This window comes from Lycium barbarum, chromosome 7, assembly GCF_019175385.1.
Source record: "Lycium barbarum isolate Lr01 chromosome 7, ASM1917538v2, whole genome shotgun sequence".
Taxonomy (NCBI): Eukaryota; Viridiplantae; Streptophyta; class Magnoliopsida; order Solanales; family Solanaceae; genus Lycium; species Lycium barbarum.
Genome location: NC_083343.1, coordinates 119,761,358 through 119,768,264, shown reverse-complemented (window position 1 = coordinate 119,768,264; position 6,907 = coordinate 119,761,358). Strand labels below are relative to the sequence as shown.

The window sequence follows — 6,907 nt, the reverse complement described above, 5'->3', positions numbered from 1 at the left end:
GCTAAAATCGAAGTTGGGTGTCTTGAAAACTGTTGGGTTTATAATTTATTTGAAGGTTAAGTGTTGGAAATCTCTATTTCGGCCAAAATTTGATGAAAATGGAAATTCGACCTTTGTTTGTGCTAAATCTTGTAGGATAATATTATTTGGTGGTTAAAGTTTGTTTTAATTCGTTGCATGTCGAGAAAAAGCTTGAAGAACTCAACATTCTTTATATTCTGTGATTTGAAATCCGTATTAGTGAACTGGGTTTCTTACTCGATTTTTTTTGTTTCAGTTTGTCATTTTTTTTAACTAAAAGGTGAATGATATTTTCTGTTTCACTAGTTATTTCAGCTTGTTCTTCTCTCTTAGCAGCATTTCTCATTAGCAAAATGTATCGTTTTGCAGCAAATCTTGCTTCCAAAGCCAGGTAATATTCACATTTTATAACTTGGATTTTTCTGTTAGAAAAATGTATTCTTTATTACTTTTAAGAAATACCCATTTTCTTGTTTTTCTTTTTTGTGTTAGAAAAATGTAATCTTTATTACTTTTAACAAATACCCATTTTCTTGTTTTGTACAGAGTGGCAAGAACCAACACCCAACAAGTGAGTAATATTTTGCAAGGTACTTTTTTTTTTTTGGTATAGATCAAGAAGAGCTGTATTTTGGATTGTCTGTTTATAAATTTTTTTTGTTGCAGATTGGTGGAAGGTTAAATTGGAGTAGAAGTTATGCTGCAAAGGATATTAGATTTGGTGTTGAAGCTCGAGCTGCAATGCTTCAAGGTATTGAAGAACTTGTTGATGCTGTTAAAGTCACTACGGGTCCAAAGGTGAATTTTTTATCAACCCCATTAGTGAATACACTCTGTTTGTTACATAGATTGTTCATATATTTATATGTAAACAATTCAACCCCATTAGTGAATACACACTGTTTGTTACATAGATTGTTCATATATTTATATGTAAACAATGTTTAGTATAAAATATTGTGACTTATAGTACTTGTTATGTTATGTAGTTTCCAGATATGTAAAGCTCAATTGTTTTGACCCTTGGAGGGAATTCAAGTAAAACTCATGCTAAGAATCTAGTTTTGGTGAAATGTTCTTGTTTTTAGCAAATTACAGTCTTCTATTTTCGTACATGTGTACATTAAATGTTGTGTTGATATGATGGTTTGTGATGAGACTCTGTTGTCTTTCATTTGATTTGGTCATTTATTGGATCCATGCTTCCATTTATACAAAAACAATGCAACAATATCAGAGACACAAGCTCTTAATTTTCTAAAAATGGAAAACATGAAAGCCGTTATCTAGACATGTCATTAGACTAGATCAAACAGTAACACAGTGAAAGTACTCATTGAGGGCATATGCAACCTAAATTGTACAGCTGAAAATTATTTGAAGCTGTCGATAAGCTTCGCTCGCTGGTTGGCCAAACTTCCAATGTTCTGTGCCAACTCGTTCCCATGAAGCACAAGTGAAATTAGTTGCCTTGTTTTCTTTTTACTCCTTGTTTATGCTATTGGAGCTTGGAGAACACTGAGGCAGCAACAGTTTCTTTGCTGACATAATTCTAGGAGATTAGAATGTTATTCATTATCGCCGTGTCTTCTAGGTTTCTGGTGGTAACAGATTCATCATCATTGGTGACAATTGACACCAAATGCTTATGTTGTGGGGACGTAATGTGGTGATTGAACAAAGTTGGGGTGCACCCAAAGTAACAAAAGATGGTGTCACTGTTGCAAAGAGTGTTGAATTCAAGGATAAGATAAAAAATGTTGGTGCTAGCCTTGTAAAACAGGTTGCCAATGCCACAAACGATGTTGCTGGTGATGGTAAGTCTTTAGAAGTCCAATATTGCCTCTACATTGTTGAAACGAATTTATGAATTTCCAGCCTAATTTAGCGGGTGGTTCTGTCTTTTCTATTTTTCAGGTACCACTTGTGCAACAGTCCTCACCCGAGCAATATTTGCTGAAGGATGCTAGTCGGTGGCAGCTGGTATGAATGCAATGGATCTTAGACGGGGTATTACCATGGCTGTAGATTCTGTTGTAACAAACCTGAAAAGCAGAGCACAGATGATCAGCACATCTGAGGAAATTGCACAGGTATCTTTGCCAGTTTTAAAACTGTGAAGAGGAACTCAGGGAAGAGATACTAGTAGAAGGTAAAAAGGCAGAAACTAAATAGGGGGAATTTGGGCTAGAAATCGAGCATATGGAATTTTGATAAATTATTGTTGCTCAGTAATGAAAAACATCTTGTTATAGTCCAATTTGTATGCATTTGGTGTACATTTTAGCTAAGATGTGTAGCTAACCCATTTCTATCACCACACAGGATGGGAAGTCATTGTTCAACGAGTTGGAAGTTGTTGAAGGGATGAAGCTGGATAGGGGTACATATCACCATACTTCATCACAAATCAGAAGAATCAGAAATGTGTATGTCTTTGGTTTTGATAATCTTAGTTAAGCTTGCTCAAGATAGCTGTGTCAACATTCTTTCTTGTTTAAACTCAGTATTCTTCTGATATGTCTGGCAGGAACTGGATGACCCACTAATTCTTATTCATGAGAAAAAGATCTCAAGCGTTAATGCTGTTGTGAAAGCATTAGAGTTGGCTTTGAAGGTAATCCTCTTTCTGAGATTCTCGGTTTGGTTTCCATGAGATTGGCCATGTAGCTGTCTGTCTTACTGTTACTTCATGCATGCAGAGACAAAGGCCCCTCTTAATTATAGCTGAAGATGTGGACAGTGAAGCACTTGCCACTCTTATTTTGAACAAGCTTCGTGCTGGAATCAAGGTATGTTTCTGATGTATTTGCTTTTCTGTTTGTTGTTTAACTACTACTCATTTTGGTGTTTACGTGTTGTCTGTAAATGTTTACAGGTTTGCGCCATCAAAGCACCAGGCTTTGGTGAAAACAGGAAAGCTAATTTGCAAGATCTTGCTATTTTAACTGGAGGCCAAGTGAGAATTGTTCTACTGTGCTCATTATAAGATAGTTGTTGTTTGTCTTACTGATACCTAACCAATGTCTGTTACTGCTGTGTGTGGTAGGTCGTTACAGAAGAGCTTGGACTGAGCATTGAAAATATGGACTTCGAGATGCTGGGAACATGTAAAAAGGTATTTTTGCTCCACCATTTGCCTGTAGTTGGTTCTCCTTTTATATATTGTTCTCTTTTGAATGTATAAGTGCTTGAGAAAATTGTGCATAATGTGATTTCTGTTTGGCGTTTCTAGTTAATCTACTCATGCATTCGTTTTTCTAGGTGGCTGTCTCCAAGGATGATACTGTCATTCTTGATGGTGCTGGTGAGAAGAAGTCCATAGAGGAACGATGTGAACAGGTTTTATCTTGCTTCCTTTTGCTCCCATATGTGTACAAGTACCGCATTTCAGCATGGGGTGTTGAGCTTATACTTGTGCTCTTTGTATTTGCAGATTAGATCAACCATTGAACTGAGCACATCTGACTATGACAAGGAGAAGTTGCAAGAAAGACTAGCTAAGATTTCAGGAGGTGTCGCTGTGTTAAAGGTATGCCTTTTGTTTGCAACTTTTGAATGAGTACTACATGCTGCAACTGTTAGTTCAATCAACATGCCATTGTACAATGTATGTTAATTTTTGCTGGATTGATTTTTAGATTGGAGGAGCTAGTGAAGCTGAGGTTGGTGAAAAGAAAGATAGAGTCACCGATGCTTTGAATGCTACAAAGGCTGCTGTGGAGGAAGGAATTGTTCCAGGTGATTGTACTCTCATATTTCCCTTGCTAACTGGGAATAACTAAATAGTTAGAGATGAGTAATGTTTTTTTTTTCCTTGCAGGTGGTGGCATTGCTCTACTTTACGCAGCAAAAAAGTTAGATAAATTAACAACAGCCAACTTTGACCCGAAGATTGGTGTACAAATCATTCAGAATGCTTTGAAGGTTTGCTATGCTCTTTAACTCTTGTTAATTAGTCTACAATATAACCCCTCAGAAATAGAGTAGATCACAACTTATGCCATGGTTTAACTCATGATTGCAGACACCAGTACATATAATATCCTCTAATGCAGGAGTAGAGGGTGCTGTCGTTGTTGGTAAACTATTGGAGCAAGAAAACCCTGATCTTGGATATGACGCGGCCAAGGGTGAATATGTAGACATGGTAAAGGCAGGAATCATCGATCCACTGAAAGTGATTAGGACTGCTTTGGTCGATGCTGCCAGGTTAGCCTATAACACACTTTCTAGTTTCTTGTTCTTTCATCGTAGACATTGGCCTCTCACATTCTTGCTAACTTCCATTCGATATTGTGTTCCATGCAGCGTCTCGTCTCTCTTGACCACAACTGAAGCAGTTGTCGTCGAGCTTCCTAAGGGCGAGAAGGAAGATCCAGCAATGGGCGGCGGCATGGGAGGCATGGGTGGCATGGACTACTAATTGGAAAAGACAAGAACAGTAATTGTAGCTGCTTGACACAATTGTTTAGAAAAGGAAATAAATTTAGGTTGCTACCCATTTCGATTTGATGAATCTTAGTGAGAGGAAAAACACCCATTGTACCCATAGTAAGAGGGACCATTGCGAATTCATGTTTTTGTAGGTTGAGGTCTGTAGTTTTTTCAGCTTTTTGATTGACAAGTTAGTGCGATAGGTCCATTTCTGTCTTACACTCTTGTTTTGGTCTCTTCTCTGGTTAAAACTATTATCGTGAGGGGATGAAATTTATACATCTGGCAGTAAATTATATGTACTTTAATGTTTCTTGTGTTTTTAGAAAAATATTCTCTAGTCACGGAATTGGTCGTTGCTAGAGGGAAAACAGTAGGCTACAGATTGTCGCTAAATGCAGGCACAAATAATTCAAATATTTTGCGACGGATTAGCAACAATGGTTTTCATCGCTAATTTACTAAAACGACGAAGTGAAATATGAAATTAGTCACGGAATTCATAACAATAGCAACAAAATAATACGTTGCTATAATGTGGAACGGATCTCATACGTCGCTACTCTGTCGCTAAGTTTGCTACGGATTTCATTTTTCCATCGCTAATAGGTTAGCAACGCGCAAAATCGTAACAGACGACATTCCGTCGCTAATCCATCGCAACACATGTTTAGCAACAGATATATGCTGATTAGCGACGGAATACGTCCGTCACTAAACGCTATTTTTTTTGTAGTGTCATGTAGTCAACTTGGCTAGCCAGTTTATGCAGAATCCAAATAGTGAACACCTTCAAAGTGTAAAAAGGATCCTCAGATATGTCAAAGGAACTCTGCATCATAGACTCAGAATCATTTCACAGTTTACTTGTAGGTTATATGGTTACTCAGATGCAGACTGCGGAGGCTGTACAACAACTACAAGATCAACTACAGGTTACAACATCTATCTAGGAGCAAACTGCATTTCTTGGGCATCCAAGAAAAAATCTACAGTGGGAAGATCAAGTGCTGAAACTGAATATAGAGCTTTAGCATCTACTGTAGCTGAGATGACAAGGATCACCTACATTATTCATGATATTGGAGTATATATCAGGAAAGTCCCTATATTGTACTATGATAATTTAAGTGCTCTGTACATGACTGTTAATCCAGTACTGCATGCAAGAACTAAGCATGTTGAGATGGACTACCATTTTGTTAGATAAAAGGTGGCTAGAGGACAGTTGCTAACACAGTTTGTGAGGTCAAAGGATCAGCTAGCTGATATACACACTAAGGCTTTGACTAAGCAGATATTTATTGGTTTCAGAAGCAAGGTAGCAGTAATAGTTCCTCCACCCACTAGCTTGAGGGGAAGTGTTGAAGATAAGGATCCTGATATACAAGATATATCAGGATATACATGGGATATACATGAAGATATTAGATATGCATTGTATGCAGTTGGCTATCCGACTAACTTGAGTCCCATATGTGTTCAATCTCTTGTGCTTATGTTAGTTATGATAAGTCTTACACTAGTATAGTTAAGCTTGAATAGAACTTTCTCATGTATATCACTTATGTTAGTTATGATAAGTCTTAGACTAGTATAGCTAAGCTTGAATAGAACTCTCTCATGTATATCACTTATAGTAGGCTAAGGTCTCTTGTATTTTACTCCTATAAAAGGAGATGTTGTACACGACTATGTTCTTCATCAATAACAATTCTTTTCCCTCTGATTTTGCTTAAGAATTCAACAGTAATTATCTAATAAGTGGATCGATTATGTAAAATAATTTAGACTATCAATGTATAGAACTTAAACTCAATATAATATAAAAGAAAAAACAATTTGTCTTGTACATGTGAGAGTAATACCTACAACTTTGGCTATGGAAAGTCCAAGACCAATAAGAGAGTAAGCAAAAGACATTACTGCTGCAAAAATGGATAGCCATGAAAGCTTATGGAAGTTTGGTATTTGGCGAAGAATTATTTGTATCACTGCAAAAATAGCCATATATGGGCAATTGGATACTGTGCAATCGGCTTGGTGCCCCTTCGTGTGGAAACAATTTGACCTTACAACTGCCCCGAATAACCCAAAAAAGGAAAAAAATAACAATAAAGTTAGTACTAATGGAGTAGTAATTATTACCAGAAATAATTTAATAAACTACTAAAGTCCTTATCATTAAGATCGGGTTAGTCAAAGTTTAAGACAAAAAGGTTGAAATATTTTCTTTAAGAAAAGACTTAAATTAATTAAACTCACACCATACTGATAGATGCAGTAATCGTGTAACCAATGGTAATTCCAACGAGGTTACTATACTGGGACATTCCACACAGTTGCACCTTAGGCAACCATAGCCTAACAAATTAATCGGAGTAGAGGTTGCAAAGGGTTTATCTAAATCTCATTCACAGAAAAATTACGTTATATATACTAGATTAAA

The 6,907-nt window shown here is 36.7% G+C and overlaps 1 pseudogene; it reads left to right on the top strand.

Annotated features, from left to right (window-relative positions):
* The first annotated feature begins 290 nt into the window (after positions 1–290).
* Positions 291–4,766, top strand: LOC132604002 (chaperonin CPN60, mitochondrial-like; annotated as a pseudogene).
* The last annotated feature ends 2,141 nt before the right edge of the window (positions 4,767–6,907 follow it).